This window comes from Capsicum annuum, chromosome 4, assembly GCF_002878395.1.
Source record: "Capsicum annuum cultivar UCD-10X-F1 chromosome 4, UCD10Xv1.1, whole genome shotgun sequence".
Classification (NCBI taxonomy): Eukaryota; Viridiplantae; Streptophyta; class Magnoliopsida; order Solanales; family Solanaceae; genus Capsicum; species Capsicum annuum.
This window is the reverse complement of record NC_061114.1, coordinates 155,813,602-155,832,031: the sequence shown is the minus strand read 5'-3', so window position 1 is coordinate 155,832,031 and position 18,430 is coordinate 155,813,602. Positions and strand designations below refer to the sequence as shown.

Sequence of the window (18,430 nt, the reverse complement as noted above, 5' to 3'; positions counted from 1 at the left end):
TATTTTATTTGTTGCAATATATGTTTAATTTGTTGCGTTAGATGGTTCCTCTGTTGCATCAGATATTTAATCTACTGCATCAGATGGTTCATCTATTGCAATAACATTTTTACCAAGAAAAACAACAAATCTACCCAGCAACACCAACACAACACACATACTCCAAGAACATCAACGGTGACCAAAAATACAAACGAATCGAATCAACAGTTCGACAACAAGAACTACAATAACAACAAAAAATTATATTTAACACCGCAAAGAGTAGAGAAGAAATGCCAGAAATCAGGATTTTATTCAGTCCACATTTCAAAGTTAAGCAAAAAATATTGAAATTGTTAACCAATACTAGAAGAGAAGTTGGCTCAAGTTAAGTTCCTTTGTTTCTTCATAACTAAAAAGAAATAATTTTTTACCTGTGAAAGAAGAAATGGGACGACGAAGAACTCGAAGTTGTTGTCGCTGGAGAACACTGCTCATCATATCGAATGACGGTTGAAAGTCGAAAAGGAACTCGCCCAGCTATTTGTCGCCGGAGCTTAAAGTCACCGGAGATTGAAGGGAGAAATTTTGCAGAACTGTTGGTTGGGAGTTGAGAGAGACTATCGAGAGAGAGAGAAAGGGGGGGAGAGAGACAATTGATTTAGAAAGAAGAGGTTTGTGAGTTGATTTGTATTTATAAAAAGATTAGAAAGTTTTGAAAATATTAATCAAGTCCACAATTAACTTAATCAAGTTTCCTAATTATGTTTGACCCTTTAAGTTGGTCAATGTCACCAATCTTTATTCGCAACTTTTCTTCAATTTACTCTAGTTTCTATACATTATTTGTTGTTGCTAAAAAAATTTATATTATATTTCAATACGATATATTTTATTATAATTAATGTATGAAATATTATTTGTGCAGTTCGAATGTAAAATGATGTAAAAAAACATAAGAAGGAATGTCATATGGACTTTGATTACTTACAAATCAAGCTACATTTTTGACAATATATACCATAGGGCTACAGCTGGAGATTTTATCAATATGGTCTCATTCTTGTGTCTATTTTAAGAATTCATCGTTGTCACCAAAAATAAGGAATTTAGGGTATCCTATTAGAAAATAAGTATACTTGTCCTTTTACAATGACAATATAAGTATACTTGAGTGCTATCTCCGAATGAGCTCAACTCAGCACGAATTTAGATTAGTTAGACTCTCATGTGGATTCTAAACACCGAATGACAAAATAAAAAACAAATATGTAAGCTTACAACAGTATTTAGAATTTTCAAACACTTATAGTATTCAAGTTAATAATATTGACCTGAAACACACATGCATCGCACGTACACTAAACGAGAGAGTGTGTGTATATATATATATACACACACCTTTTTTGCTAATAGATTGATACCTTTTTTTGTCAAAAAAAAAAAATTAAACTAATTTTTTTAAAAAATATCTTAGAACTATTTTTTGATTCTTTTTATTTAGGTTGGGTGTGAAGAGGTAAAAGACGGGTGAAAGTAATTTTTTAAAGTCACGTGATATTTTTGAAATTAAAATATTAATTTCAAGATTTATTTTAATTTAATAAATATAGATTTGTTACCAAAAAATGTATACTATCTACCTAAATCACAAACTTGAGAGGTATATTTACCCCTTTTCTCTTATACTTTTTATTTTCTTAATGGGCCTAAAAAGTCGTGAGTGCAAATAAAAAATATCTCATGAATAATCTTCACAATCGGACAGAAAATATTTCATGAATAATCTTTACAATCAGACAGTCTTCCTAACAGAAGAGTATTTGGTGATAAGCTTGCGCTTCTAACACAACATTTAAAAATTGCCTAATTATGCTAAAGTATTAAAGTTTTGCTAATGGGATATAATTTGATGGTTCAGGAACAAAACATGAAGTTGGAAAGGTAAAAGGAGAAAATGAAAAACAGGCGAGGCAGTGTTGGAAGCACTCAGGTATGCCGAATTTATTGCCTACAAAGTGTTCGACATTTTGTTTCAATAATTCTGCAAATTGCTTATGTTTTCTACTAAATCAGGTGTTCAATGTCTGTTATTGCAGATTGTTTATGTTTTCTACTAAATCAGGTGTTCATGTCTATTACTCTAAACTTGTGAGCACGAAGATTATCTTTGTATCTCCATATAATGCATGATTTTGATAGTTTTATATGAAGGATTTCTCTTGTTGTGTCGCAGTTACATTTTTTCTCTGCGGGTTTCCAAATGACATAAGTGTGTTTAAACAAAATAGAGTTAGGGGAAGGAAAAATGAGGGAGGAGTTACAAGGTAGAGAATCGAACACTTACCAACATGATGAAAGTTCAAGTATTCAACCAACTGAGATACAAAGATTCCCAGCATAAGAGTGCGACATCTTTTATAGTCGATTTTAGTTAAGAAAGGTTTCAGAAAAATAGTGCCTAATACAATACAAATATTTCCCTCGTATCTGACCTTTTTGAGTTTTCTCACACAAGTGAACAAAGAGATGGATCATTTGACCTTGACATAGGTCATCCTGACTATCCCGATATTTTTTGTCATCATTCTATCAGGTATTTAAATCATAGGATTCCGAGGACTTGGCTTTTCACATTCATTCTACTTGGGATCAAAACGAGGCCTTTGCTTGCTAGTTGGAATAAAAATCTCAATGACAACCTTCACTCTCTAATATAAAAGAAGTTACTGTAGAATGCATATTATATTTCCAATGAAATCGGTAACTATCAGATGCCCCATATCTTATCAAAAGCTTCCATCCTCAGAAAAATGTTTAAAGATGCTAAAGCTAATGACAGACGTTGCTTGTGCCGTTCAAAATAAATTACAAATATTATTTTAATTAGGTGTTAGTCACTAAAAAAAATTAGGTGAGCCTTTGAGAGCAGGTAGGTGACAATATTTTGAGTATTTTATTAGTAAATATGAAAGATTAAGGTTATTTTGGTCACTTCAACAAAAGAACTGCCAACTAATACAATTTTTACCAAATACATAACTCTTTATAACCAGTTTCAACACATTATTTGGACACGTAATCATACTATTTTTTTCTTTTTTGATAACCATGGTGTCTGAGTCAGCTTTTGCGTTCCTCGACTAATTTACCGTGATACCTTCAACCTCCCAACAACAACAATTATCAGTAACTCTGTTAATTATACACCTGTGATTTACATTGCACATATTTGAGGACATAACTGAGGACCCTTATTGTCCTTTCCTTTTTTCCATCCTTTCTGTTCCCATTTCAATACAGTAAAAGCCTTTCAAGGATTCAATACCAATTATAGTTGTTTGCTGATCCAATTGTGAACTTGTCTTAGTGTGGTCTGTTTCTTTTATTTCATAGACTGCAGGGGTCAAAATTGATACTTATAAAGCAATAAGTAGATGGTTGGAAGGTTTGAAATTTTGCTACTGATGATGAATCCGTTTGAAATGAATGAGCAGCTAAATGCATGATTTGTAAGCTGTGGTTTTGAGACTTTAAATAGTGATGACATCTCCTATTTTTCTCTATAAGCATAGTGAGTCAGCACAATAAGGAATACAGAGTGTGCAATCTTGAAAACACACATGTTATACTGCATTTTTATTCTAACTGAATGACACTTGAGGGGTAATCTTTGCCATTCTAACCTTTTGTTCTGTGAGGCCTCTGGTTTAAAGGCATATCTAAGAGTCAAGTCTATTCTGGAGGCATAAATGACCATATAAAAGTGGCAAATATTCACTGTTCTGCAATGCAAACCCTTAGTGGCAAAGACTACTGCCAAGATGACTACATGGATGGCCAAATACTTGTCATATTCAGGTAGACTACAACTCATAAGAGCTATGTTGTTTGGAGTGTAAGTTTATTGGTCTCAATTGTTTCTAATTACGAAGAAAGTAGTCACGTTGATCGAGTGTCACGACCCAAGTCTAGGCCCTAGACATTACAGGCAATCAAAACCATTAAAGGCCAGAGAGAAGCTCTTTGCATGCATCATGAGAATTCTATCAACTATTTGTGGAAAGCGATTGAAATCATTTTATAAAGTGTCAGACCCATTAAAACATAGTTAAGGAAAATTCGAGAATATCTGAAATGATTTAAAAACATTTAACTGAAATCGACTTAGGTCTACGAAGCCTCTAAACATAAGAATGAAAGTCTAAGCCAGGACATGGCCCCGACAAAATACCATAAAACTAAACCATAAAATGACATTGGAATCAATTAGGACTTCAGGAGAACAGAGGGCTCACCACTAACTGAAGCTGTCATGAGCAACTCCTAATGTTGCACAGAACCACAAAAATATGCTGCAGGACCTACATTATGAAATGATGTAGCGTCTTGGGACGATCAGTACGACGAGTACTTGGTATGAAAAATAGGAAAGGGTTTTATTTTAACAAAATTTTGGGCTTTTATTGCTTAATTATGAATAAACAAATACAAATGAGCCAGCAAACTAAGTCTAAAAACAAAACAAAAATAACAAAAAGATAATAAAACCAAAAAAGCCCAATTCGAACTATGTTCGAGCTCAACTAACCTTATACACTTATAAATTGGAAGGGATTCCTATTTCACTCTTCACGCTTCTCTTTCCAAACCCTTTAACACCTGAGAGATGTTGTCGCCGTCGAACAACAAGGGTTTTGGCCTTGTCATGCTCTGTATCATTAATAAACTGGACTAATCCTTCTTAGGTGCTGATAGATCAACATTCAAGAGTAAGTATCCATTCTTCTTACCTTAATTCCATGCCTCACTCCATTGTTTCTATCTTATGTGACCTTCTTAGTCGTGTTTTTCGATAGATGGGCTAAGCTTATTGTTCTTACTAAGGGATCTCTTCTACTGGTGCTATGTCTAATCACTTGGTATGTTGCTGCCTCTTGCATTTGGGTATTTTTTTGTGTGAACTATAATCCCTTTCCTTGTGCAATTGTAACTAGAATGGAGTGCATGAGAGTATTTAATCCATTGCCAGCTCTTAGTGATTTGCACAACAACTAGTTCCACAACTCCGATCTGACAAATAACCATCCCAATTTTCCAAGTCTTTTTATTGGCCGAAGTAGCATAGGCTAAATAGTGTCTGTAATAGTCCTCTAGGTTATTTTTTGTATTTTCACTCATTTTCACCATTTAGAGCTTTCCTATAGCTGCCCCAAGTTATTTTTTGACTTTTTGGAGCTGACAGTTCGATTACCGGACTGTTCGTTTGATTTTTAGAGACAATTTCTTGTTTTGAAGTCTTTGCTGGTTCAAATTAACTACTGCAAGAAAAATTTAGTCAAACGACCTCATATTCCAATTCTGACAGTTCCAATAGCTCTACAACGTCTATTTTAGGCTAGGTGGACCCTTGGTCCTGGTCTCGAGGCTTCTAGACTCATTTCGGACTACTGGCCCAAAGTGAAGAAAAATGACATAGATGTGGGATCCATTTTTCATCTAAATGACCTCGGATGAAAATTTCGACTGTGGCATTAAGGCTGGAACGTCAAATTTGATTGGGAAGTATAGTTCGTTTGCATATATGGAATTCTAAATGAATCCTGAGGGTTGATGGAAATCCGAAATAATTTTAAGCTTTCAGCTGGTGCATCGCTTAAGCGCCCAGCCGACGCTTAAGCGGTCAGGCTGTCCCAGCAGGGTTTCACTTAAGCGATGACCACTTAAGCGGCAAAAGGTAGCGCTTAAGCGGTATGTTGATAGGTAGCAGATATCGCTAAATCGACACTAGGCCGCTTAATCGACAACTGGACACCTGGGAATGCTATAAATACTCAACTTAGCCCAATTTCTTCTATTTTATATCCATTTTCAAGAGTGTAGAACCCTAAAAAGTATGGAGGCTTAAGAGAATTATTGGTGGCTGATTTTGAAGCATTTGTGAACTTAAATTACGTGTTTCTTCTTTAAATTCTTGGTAAGCTTTCGTCAATTTCATGATTAAATCCTTCATTTTTTCTCAAAATTCCTAAAATATTTTATGGTTGATTGTAGCACCATTTGAGCTCAGAATTCACCTATTTTTAGGTTAAATATTCCTTGAGCATAGAGGGACGTGTTGTCGATTTTGGAAGTACGCTTTCGCAAATGAGCTCTATATGGAATTTTTATGTAATTTTGGACCAGAAATACAATAGTGCAATATGGATATTATTATTCTCGTTTTGATGAATATATTATGATTTTGATAGCGCGACACATTGTGGAAGTTTCTCAGAAAGGGAAATCATTGGTCTAGCGGATTATTCGGGCTTTTCTTTGGCATCCAGGTAGTCTAGGTCTACCTTCTTCATAGATTAAGCTAATTCATAGTCTAATTATGATATCATGCTAGATATGGGATGAGATTTAGGCATTGGAGGTATGATTGATATAATTAGTATTATTTGGACTGTTTAACCTATTAAGGAACTGTAATTTAGGCAGAATTGACTTAGTTGCTCATGTTTTGGAAAGAATTTCCATCTTAGGGCTAATTCTCACTTATTTAACATCTAGAATTGAATTTAGATACCTTAGCCTAGTCCGGAGTAGAATTTATTTTAGAACGGATTTAGGGGATTAGAAATGGCCCCCTCTGGCCTACCTTAGACCAAGACTTGTGTTATCTTTTGTAGACTTCTATATGCATGTTCTACTCTTTGAAATACTTATTTTGTGACTTTGAGGAGATTAGATACTTAATAATCATGTTAGCTTGGTATTTTAGGAGTTGTGCTAATTCCGAGCAAAATTCGGTGGTTTATTAATATTGAGTTTTGATTCAAGTTAGACAATTGATGATGATATTAATGACATCAATTCTGATTCAAGTCCCACAAATGATGATATTGATGATGATACTATTGAGTTTCAGTTTGAGTCTGGCATTGGGAGTTTATTTATGTTATGAAATAGTAATGATGGATTCATGATTGTAGCTTGATACTTGGTAAATTTATGAATCTTCAATTATTTACTTTTTTTGATTGCACCCTTCGAGCCTATGAGGCTCGCGTTAGGTTATTTATTTTTCCAAACTTACTGGCTTATGGGGGTCAGTCTTATAGTATTAATTATACCTTTTTTTTTTTCATGTTTTATCTATTTAAGTTATTTATTTACAGTGTTGGAGATCATTTCTAGGTTTGTCCTTCTACCTTGACCTATCTTATTTATCTCGTATCTTCATCATATTTATATCATGATTTAATTTAGTCGATCGATGATGCCTACTGAGTATTCGTGATTTTGGTACTAATACTACACTTCTGTACCTTTTTTGTACAAATATGAGTACTAGTAGTCGCTAGTGACGTGACAATCGTGCTGAGCTGAGTTCGGCGATAGAGCGAGCTCTCGAAGTCAGAGTTGTCCCTTTTTCCTTCTATTATGTATGTCTAGTATTTCATTATCTGAGACAAATTGTATTTGACTATTTCAATACTTATGTTCATTTCGTAGTAGCTCTTATACTGACACTACTAGGTTGTGGGATGGTTATAAATTTTTATCTATATTTTAGACTATCATTACTATCTTATTGTTATTATCCATCTTTAATTATTAATTTTTGGCTTTTTGTATCATTTTTACCAAAGTAGCCCATTCCTTATAGCTTCGAACTATAATTTGACTTACCTACTAGTGGGATAAAGTAGGTGTCATCATGACTCGTAAATCGAGTTGTAACAAATTGGTATCTGAGCTTAGGTTCACCAGTATTGTTGGTACAAGAGCAAGTGTCTAGTAGAGTCTCGTGAATCAAAATGATGATGTCCATTTCATATCTAGTAGATTTCTTCAATTCTTTCACTCATTACATTCTAAGTGTCTGAGTTTTGTTGTATTCACTCTTTTACAAATGGCTAGGACACATGCTATCACTACATGAGATGAGGACACTGAGGCCAAGCCTATGGATTTTATTATAGTTCTTGGAGGGCCTAGAGGTCGTAGATAGCCTAGAGATGTGTCCCAAGCCAAGGGCCAGGATAGGGGGCCTTCACTAGACCATATTCCTATTATCGAGCTAGAGGTTCTTCTGCACCATCCAACGCCATCCAACATGGGTTAAGGACCAACCCAGACTCTACAAGGTTTATTTCTTTTTCGGTCCCCAGTGATGCGGGTCAAAGAGGCATCTTAGCACTCAGGGATATGAAGACGTGAGGAAAGACCCGAGCTTGTGGGGCTTCCTAACCAAGGAATAAACTTTGAAGTGTAGAGAACAAGTCTCAACACTTCAAAGCTGTCCAAGAAGCTAAGCCCTTTTGTTTAGGCTCATTAAGGGCCTTTTGGTCATTTATGTAACAAGTGTTGCCCTAGCCTATAAATAGAACAATTAGGTCATTTTGTCATTTAGACTTTGATGATATGTTTTGAGAGCACCATAGAATGTCTTGCAAGGTGGAATCATTGTGTTGGTAGCTTACTTAGAATCGTTGGTTGCTTGGGGATTCCGGTTTCCTTAAGGTCACGTAAGAGATAGGTTTATGTTGTGTGTGGTATTAAAGGTTCAAGAGTGGAATAAGCTCTTGGATTGTTAATATTACATCTCCATTTGTCTATCTTTCTATCTTTACTTTGTTTTAATCGTTGGTGTTCTTGTTCTAGTATTGTAACCCATGACTTGTTGTCATTGTTATATCCTTGTTGTTGTTCATCTTGTCTTCATATTGTTGTTGTTAATCTTACTTTGGATTGGCTGTTTCGGTGTTAAAATACACCCTTTATCTCATCATTGTTGTTGTTATTATTGAATCCGAGTGTGGTCTCCAAACGATCCTTAAATCTTCGGATTTGTGAACTGTTTTGAGTATGTTTTCTTGTCTTCTTGATAATTTCGATATCATTTGGTATCAGAGTCATCTTTGGTTTTGTTCCTACAACACCAATCTTAGGCTCCCTAGGTTGAAAATTAAAAAAAAAATAAGGTTGAAAACTGAAATTTTCAGAAAATTGCAAAACTGTCCATTTGGTGTTCTTGGCCGAAAATTATGTTATTGTTGTGTATTGGCCATTTTTTTTAGTTGTTTCTAAGTGTTGGCTTTCTTGTTCGCTAACACTTTGAGTCTAGAATCAAAACTTGAGCTTGAACTTGTTGGAGTTATTGTTGTGAACTTGAAGAGTGGTCGATTGTTGTTGTTCATTATGGTCTTAGCCGTGACTTGTTGGCGTTGTTATTGTTATAGGTGTACGTTTAGATTGTTGAATTCTTGGTGGTTGATGAAAATGTTCTTGATGTTCTTACAACCTTCATGACTTGATGAATAAAGTGACTACTAGATCTTAAAAAGGTGAAGGGAAAAAGGTGAAAACTTGTTAGTCTTGTAAGACTTGCAATCATCCATCAACTAGTCAATCACTTCTCAACAACTTTCCTTGTTTTAAGGACCTTGTTTTAGGGAACTAGTGCAAAAAGTCAAGTCTTCCATTCTTTTGAATTTGAAGAGGATTTCAAGACTTGTTTCCCTCCAAACAATTCCCACCAATTCCAAATCACCAATTGTTCAAGACTTTCAATTTTGGAAAATAAAAAAATTGTTAGGCTACAACCAATACGTTACTGCCACATCACTGTTACTGTTCACACAACAAATTTTGGCTCAAATTTAGATTTTCTTAGTTTCTTATTGTTGGTTCCTAGTTTTGTTTGTTGACTCTAATAACTAATCGACAAGCTAGTACTCCTCTACTAGATTGTAAATTAGTTTTTGAATAAGCTTCTTCGTGTTAACGTTGTTTGTTTTGTGTTTTTCTCATTTTTGAGTCATGGTATCTTTTGGTTCAAGTTCGTACATTACTTATTTGAGTCGTTTCAAACAAGAATCTACTCTGACCTCGAGCCACAATTGGGACCGAGTAACCTCATTGGAGTATAAGCGAGTTATCAATGCTTGTGAGACCAATTGAGTGAGAACGTCAAAGTGTGAAAGTGAGGAATTGTGGACTATTTTGAGTTAACTTGTGGACTAATTTTTGCTAACATTAATGTGTTATTGTTTTATTATGTTTTAGTGTTCTTAATAGGTACTATGGCATCGGGAAAGGTGACCATAAATGATTTGATGGCTGCCATAATGTCTATGAAACATGACCTTAGTAGTCGAATGGAGAGAATAGAAAAAATAATGGACCGAGTGGAAGAAAAAATGGAAGGGATAGAAAGCTATCTTTGCAAGGAGTTGGATAACTTGATAGAGCAACCAAGCCTTCCTAATCAACTTCCTGAGAGTGGACATGCTCCACATGAGCTATAAGGTAATCAAACTAACTCTTGCACTCTAGTGAATGAGGCTGGTAGCCAAATAAGTGTGAATGATAGTTTTCCTTTAGGTGAGCCGAATGTGCCTCCATTTGGTGATGATAATGTTCAAATTGAGATTATGGAAACACTAGTTGATCCATCTAGTGTTGAAGCCATTGTGGCAAGTGACAGTACATTATCTTATGGAAGTCATGAAGACCAACTTGTATGTAGAAATGGTGATGTTGAACATGTTGGTCGATTGACTAAGGATGACCCTCTAGTTGTTTTTATTGTAGATCATGTTAGTATAGAGGGTATCAATGAGTGTAATGATGGTAGTCTTCAGAAAAGGAAGTATGCCCTCCACCCATGTCCATAGACACTCTACTCCTTTGATCCCGGTGACCATTTGAAATGTGATGTTGATTCTTTTCAAACCATATTCGGGAATGACGTGTGTGTATTGTGTGGGCATGGTTATGTTGATGCTAAGCATGTCTTGTATGTAATTCGGGTTTCTCGTGATTGGTGTGTCATTTTTGAGAACCCGAGGGATGTTTGGTTATATGTGAAATTTGAGCCACCTTGGCATGATGCTATGATTGATTACGCTAATCCTAACCCTCATACCTTGAAGAACTTATGTTTGCTTGTCCTTCCTATTATTTTGCAAAGTTCAGATTTGAGGACGAATCTTTTTTAAGAAGGGGAGAATAATACGAGTCAAAGAGATATCTTAGCACTCGAGGATATGAAAATGTGAGGAAAGACCCGAGCTTATGGGGCTGCCTAACCAAGGAACAAGCTTTGAAATGTAGAGAACAAGTCCCAACACTCCAAACCTGTCCAAGAAGCCAAGCCCCTTTGTTTGGGCTCATTAAGGGCCTTTTGGTTATTTATGTAACAGTGTTTCCCTAGACAATAAATAGAACAATTAGGTCATTTTGTCATTTAGACTTTGATGATATGTTTTGAGAGCACCATAGAGTGTCTTGTAAGGTGGAATCCTTATGTTGGTAGCTTTCTTAGAAGCGTTGGTTGCTTGGGGATTCCGGTTCCCTTGAGATCACGTAAGAGATAGGTTTGTGTTGTGTGTGGTATTAATGGTCCAAGAGTGGAATAAGCTCTTGGGTTGTTAATATTAAATCTCCATTTGTCTATCTTTCTATCTTTACTTTGTTCTAATCATTGGTTTTCTTGTTCTAGTATTGTAACCCGTGACTTGTTGTCATTGTTATATCCTTGTTGTTGTTCGTTTTGTCTTCAAATTTTTGTTGTTAATCTTACTTTGGATTGGCTGTTTCGGTGTTAAAACACACCATTTATCTCGTCATTGTTGTTGTTATTGTTGAATCCGAGTGTAGTCTCTAAATGGTCCTTGAATCTTCAGATTTGTGGACTATTTTGAGTGTGTTTTCTTGTCTTTTTGATTATTCCGGTATCAAGGGATGCATTGGTTCAACTTTTGGGATTGTTTGGTAGTGCACAGTCTATGCATTAGAGTGGTACTGGGGTGGGGGTGCAGCCTATAGTTGTGGCTTCTAGAGTTGAGGTCCCTTCTAACTTGGTGGTTGCTCAGCTGGTAGTTGCCCAACCTACTATGTATATTGAGTAACAGAAGATGTTGGGTAGGTTCTTGATATTGGCTTCGCCTAGGTTTTCTGGTACACTGAGCGAGGATGATTATGAGTTCTTGATTGCCTGTGAGGATAAGCTCTAACTTGGGCCTAGTTGAGACTCATGGTGTAGATTACACTACTTTTTAGTTGAACTTGGTGGCTCGACATTGGTGTAGATGTCATCTTCATTCTAAGCAAGAAAGATCCCCCATTGACATGGACTTAGTTTTTGGAGATCCTCTTGGAGAAATATGTGCCTTGCAGGCTTAGGGATCGTTTGAGGGATTAGTTCTTAAGGTTGGAGCAAGGCTCCATAACTGTTGTAGAGTATGAAGCTCGATTTCATAAGTTGGCTAAGCATTTTACTTTTATTCTTACTACTGAGTATGAGAGGTTCATTGCTTTGTTCAGGGATCGAGACTTCCTCCTCGCATTTTTACACAGAGTCTGATTATTGTAGATAGGTTTTTTGCTAAGATTTCTGAGCATACTCATGTTATGAAAGAGATATATCACGAGGTCCAAGGGGAAACGATAAGAGACCGAAATATAAGGGTAGTTCCAGTGGGAGCCATAGTGGCTCACAATTTAGAGGTAGTGGTTCTCAAGTTAAGTACCCTCTACATCAGCCGTATCAGCATCAGGGTCAATTTAGTAGGATCGTTCAGGCCACATATTAGATTACCGGTGAAGGTTAGTCTAGTTACAACGATCATACTAGCTAGAGTAGTGGTCGGGCTTCGAGGGGTTCGTCTTCTGATTATTTTAGTTGTGGTGGTTATTTTAGGTTAGCCAGATCTTTTGGTTTTTGCACAGCGTCTGGGGCATATTATGGTTGTGGGACTTTTGACCATTTCTTGAGAGAGTGCCTAGTTGTGGAGTGGTGGTTTCTTCAACTCAGAGTATTCCACCAATTTGGAAAATTTCTCCCCTAGCTAGAGGTGGTATATATGGTCGTTGGGGTAGTTTTCGGGGTGCTCATAGAGGTTTTCAGGAAGGTATGAAAGGAGATCGGTTAGGAGCCCAGCTCGATGATAGATATGGTCAGTTGTATGTCGTACTTGCTAGACCCAAGGTTGAGTCTTTGAATGTTGTTATCACAGGTATGATCTTGGTGTGCCATCAGTTGGCTTTTAGTTTATTTGATCTGAGATCTACTTATTCTTATGCATTTGCTTATTATGCCCTATAGTTAGAGTTATCTTGGAATTCATTATCTATTTCATTGTGTGTATCTACTCTCATGGGTGATTTTTTATAGTGGATCGGGTTTATAGATCATGTTTTGTGATTATTTAAGAGTTTGATACCCAAGCTAATCTTATTATGTTAGATATGGTGGATTTTGATATGATTTTGGGCATGGACTAGTTATCCCACTATCATGTGGTCTTAGATTGTTTTTCCAAGACTGTCACCATAGTTATGCCCGACATACCCCAATTGTATGGCAGGGATCTATTAGCCACGGGCTGGAGGATATTATTTCTTATATTCGTGCTAGGAGACTTATTTTGAGGGGTTGTGAGTCTTATCTAGTGTATATTTGTGATGTTAGTGTGAAGAGTTCATTGCTCGACTCTGTTCTTATAGTTCATGAGTTTCCTAATGTTTTTCCTACCGATCTATCTGGTTTTCCTTCTGAGAGTGATATTGAGTTTGTTATTGATCTTGAGTCGGGCACCTGACCTATTTCTATGGAACCTTATCGTATGGCTTCTATCAAGCCTAAGGAGCTAAATTCTAAGCTTTAGGAGCTTGGTAAGGGCTTCATTAGACCGAGTGTGTCTCCTTGGAGAGCTCCTGTGTTATTCATAAAGAAGAAGGATGGTTCTATTCATATGTGTTTTAATTATAAGCAGATTAATGAGGTAACAGTGAAGAACTGGTATCCTATATCTTGCATTAACAATTTGTTTGACCAACTTTATGGTACAACAGTATTCTCTAAGGTTGACTTAAGATCTGATTACCATTAGTTGAGGATTTGGGTTAAAGATATCCTAAATACAACCTTTAGGACCCATTATGGTCATTATGAGTTATTAGTGATGTCTTTTGGATTGACCAATGCCCCAGCTACGTTTATGGATTTGATGAATCGGGTGTTCAAGCCATATTTGGATTCCTTTGTGATTATGGTTTTCGATGACATCCTTGTGTATTTGAGTAGTAGGAAGGAGCATATGCAATATATAAGGATTGTACTTAAGACTTTAAGAGATCATAGGTTTTTTGCCAAATTCACTAAGTGTGAGTTTTGGCTGGAGGCGGCAACATTCCTTGGGCATGTGGTGTAGAAAGATGGAATTATGGTAGACCCAATAAAGTTTGAGGCTATTCGTGATTGGCCTAGGCTTACATCTCCATCTAAGGTTCGTAGCTTCATTGGTTTGGTCAGTTACTACAAACGGTTCATTGAGAGTTTTGCTACTATTGCAGCATCGATGACCAGATCGACTTAGAAGGAGGTTCCTTTCTAATGGTTCGAGGAGTGTGAGTCGAGATTTGAAAAGCTTTAGTGATTTCTTTCTTTAGTTCCTATTTTGACTCTTCCTATTGATGGTAAGGGATCCACCGTATATTGTGATGCTTCTAGTGTTGGTTTGGGTTGTATGTTGATGCAGCAGGGTCGAGTTATTACTTATGCATAGAGGTAGTTGAAGGTGCAGGAGAACAACTGCCTCACTCATGATTGGCATTAGTGGCGGTAAGTTTCGCATTTAAAACTTGGAGACATTACCTTTATGGAATGCATTGTGAGATCTTTACGGATCATCGTAGTCCTCAACATCTTATGACCTAAAGAGAGCTTAATTCTAGGTAGCATAAATGAATGGAGTTTCTTAAGGATTATGACATCTCTATTTTGTATCATTCGGGCAAGGCGAATGTGGTAATGGACGGCTTGAGCCAAAAGTTGGTGAGTATGGATAGTTTGGCTTCTATTTCAGTTTCTTAGAGGTCGTTGGCATGGGGCGTTCAATCCTTAAGCCGAGTTCTTCACTATTTGAGCAGATTTAGAGTCATCAGTTTGAGGACATGATATTTTGCATCATTCGTGATCAGGTGATGAGTAGTGAGTCTAAGAGGGTTACCATAGATTCTGAGGGTGTCTTGAGATTTGGTAGTTGCATTTGTTTTTCAAGGGTTGATGATTTGATTTTGCGTGAGGCTCAAAACTTTAGATATTTTATTCACTTGGGTACAACTAAGATGTATAGAGATTTGAGGTAGCATTATTGGTGGATTGGTATGCAGAGAGATGTGGTGGACTTTATAGCTCGTTGCCTAAGTTGTCAGTAGGCGAAAGTTGAGCATCAGAGACCTGGTGGCTTGATTTAGAGGTTGCCTATTCCCAAGTGAAAGTGGAAGCGAATTACCATGGACTTTGTTAGTGGTTTGCCTTGCACCTCCCGTGGTTTCGATGGTATTTGAGTCATTGTGGATATCGGTTGACCAAGTTGGCACATTTCATTCTTATTCAGATGTCCTTCAGTGCTGAGAGGTTGACTCGTATCTATATTCATGAGATAGTTCATTTGCATGGCGTGCCTATATTTATTATTTCAGATCAGGGTTCAGTGTTCACTTTTATATTTTGGAGAGCTTTTCAGAATGAGTTGAGTACTCAGGTGGATCTTAGTATAACCTTTTATCCTCAAATCGATGGGCAATCGGTGAGGACTATTAAGGTTTAAGAAGATATGCTCCGAGCCTATGTTATAAATTTTGGAGGTCATTTGGAGTAGCACTTAGCTTTGGCAAAGTTTGCGTGTAATAATAGCTACTATTCGAGTATTGAGATTACACCTTTTGTGGCTTTGTATGGTAGGCGATGTCGTTCTCAGATTGGGTAGTTTGAGGCCTCCGAGATTAGATCTCGTGGTACTGACTTGCTTCAAGAGTCGTTGAATAGGGTCAAGGTGATTCAGGATAGGTTGAGGGATATAACACCTTGGCTTTTGACCCTTAGAAAAATTCTTGATTTTTAGTTTCTGGACAACAATGATTTAAGCATATTTGTCGTATACTAAGATACAATTTAGGGTCCCCCTCTCGTATGGTGGTTGGTGTAGTTTGGTTGGGTTTCATCAAAGGTATGACTAGGCATCTTCCTAGTTGAATGATAAGGTACGAGGTGTATGTTGTTAAGCCGTATGATGCCCTAAGTTTAGTCTAAATGATTCTGACCAAGGTACAATTCTGAGGGTACTTCTCATATGTTAGGATACGAGCTAGTCCTTTGTGGTCGTATGTTGGTCAGTATGGTGGTCCAAGGTAATATCTAAGGTATGAGATAAGCGTACCACTCGTACCCTAGGGTACGATTTAAGGGTGTGGTCATAGCCTCCTGCGGCCATTTTTTCAGCTTTTAAGTTGAGAGTATTCTGGATATTTTCCACCCCAAAACCCTTAAGTCCCCACGTCATAAAACATGTTGTGGCCTCTCATAACTTACTACTAAAAGATCAAACACATCAAAATCCTCTCTAAACTCTCTCTTGAAGATTGAGGCTAGGGTTATTTAAAGGTGTTCACCTTGAGGGTCAAGAGTCAAGTTTCTTCCGTGAATCTTCTTGAATAAGGCATGTGACTCTTCCATCATAGTTAGTTCATAAATATCATGTGTTTTAAAGTGTGATTATGATTCTTAACTGGTGGTTTTAAAAACCAAAATTGAGGGTTTGTTTGCATATGGTTGAGTATCGTTTACTCTTTGTTTAGCTTGTGCTTATTTATGTTTTTGGTGATGGTTTGCATATGTGGTTGCTTGGTAATTATGGATTAACAAATGAATTATGGGTAACCCTAAACTTGATGGCTTTTACTTTGGTTTTGGTTATGGTAATGATATGCCCTCAAAGTGTTTGTAAAATGCCTAAGAGAATAAACTAGTCACATGTAAATCATGTTTTGAACTAAGGCATTGGCCTAATGTATATGGATGATTGGTAAATGGCATTGTAAAGATCTTGTTGTCCATGTAATGATTTAAATGGTAACCTTGGTGGTTTAATTGGCTAAAAAATATTTGACTCCCTAAACATTAAATTTGTTATGTCTTTGTTAGACAACAGATTCGAGTCCCAAAGTCAAATGAATGATTGGTTGATTGATAATGGTAATGGCATGTTGTACACTTTCAAGTGGTTTTGGTATGTAATTGGCTTAATGGTTGTATATGTGAAATTGTTATTTTAAATTGGGCTTTAAGAGCGGGATGCATGGCTGAGCCATGAAAGTGAAGTCCGAAAGACTAACACTGGAAACCGTGCTAGCTGATGCGGGTATCTTTGTGACCAGGCGGTTTGAGTCCGCTGAATGAATGCGTGAAAGGGAGGTTCGAGTCCCCCAAAATATATGTATTGGTGCTTAAGTCACCTTGATTATGCCGGGAGGTTTGAGTCCCCCATACAGGTATATACGATTTTGGATATTCTCTAGTTCGTACGGCTATACATACTGGGGTCCTTCAAGCTTGGGGAGAGCGGGGCCCATATAGCCCATGGGTGCCTTGATTTATAACGGCTATGCTACACAGCCCAGGATAATGATTTTAAAGTTCATGCTAATATTGTTCCCTACCACGACATGGTATATATGTATATGTATATACTGCATTGGTTATCTACATTGGTTGATTGGATTTGAACTGTTGACATTATTTTACCCTTATCCTTAAGTTACATGCTACCGATCTAACAACTAATTATCTTCGATGTTGTATCCCCATGCGATGCAGGTGTTGGTCATACTACACCTCCTACTCAGTGATTGGACTCGGAAACAACTTGTGTTGACTTGAAGTGGTGAGCTTTCATACTTTGGAAGGCTCCATTTCTTTCTTTGAGTTTTCTTATGTCTTTTTTGGTTTAGATTGGACATTGGTTTTGGCTATGATCGGGGGCATGTACCGACAGAATATTCTTGGATTTCTTTTAGAGGCTTTGTATGGACAAACTGTGGACTTGGTTATATTATGGTATGGATATGGTATTACTTTTGTTTTATTATGGTTGTTGGTTGGGCATTGGAGAGTTAGACTTGTTTGGGTTTTCCATGGTCTTGGACCTATCCAAAAGTCTTTGTGTTTTTTATCTTCTTATCTAGTTTTACGTTCAGAATTCATCTGACTCTGGGTATATATTGGTTGGTTGGATTGGGTAGCGGGGTGATCTTCAGTCCTTATTGGTCTTGAGATGCCCATTACGACAAGGCCCTGGTTTGGGTTATGTCAAGGGAAACTCAGACTAGGTAGAAGGCTTACACAAATCATGAACTTTGTGTCTTGAAGTTTGGAGTTGATGATCGGATATTGCTTCGTGTATCACCCATGAAGGATGTGATGAGGTTTAGGAGGTAAGGAAAGCTCAGCCCTAGATATATTAGATCCGTTGAGATTTTTCGCATAGTTGGTGAGGTGGATTATGAGTTATACTTACCCTCAGATTATGCAGCTGTTCATTTGACTTTCTATGTTTCTATGTTATGGGGGTACATTCCTGATCCATCTATGCGATTAAATGAGACTTCA

The 18,430-nt window shown here is 36.9% G+C and overlaps 1 long non-coding RNA gene across 1 annotated transcript; it reads left to right on the top strand.

Annotated features, from left to right (window-relative positions):
• The first annotated feature begins 1,643 nt into the window (after positions 1–1,643).
• Positions 1,644–17,906, top strand: LOC107869686. The gene is made up of 3 exons (XR_001673902.2): positions 1,644–1,808; positions 1,904–1,975; positions 17,639–17,906. It is a non-coding gene; the product is annotated as an uncharacterized LOC107869686 (long non-coding RNA).
• The last annotated feature ends 524 nt before the right edge of the window (positions 17,907–18,430 follow it).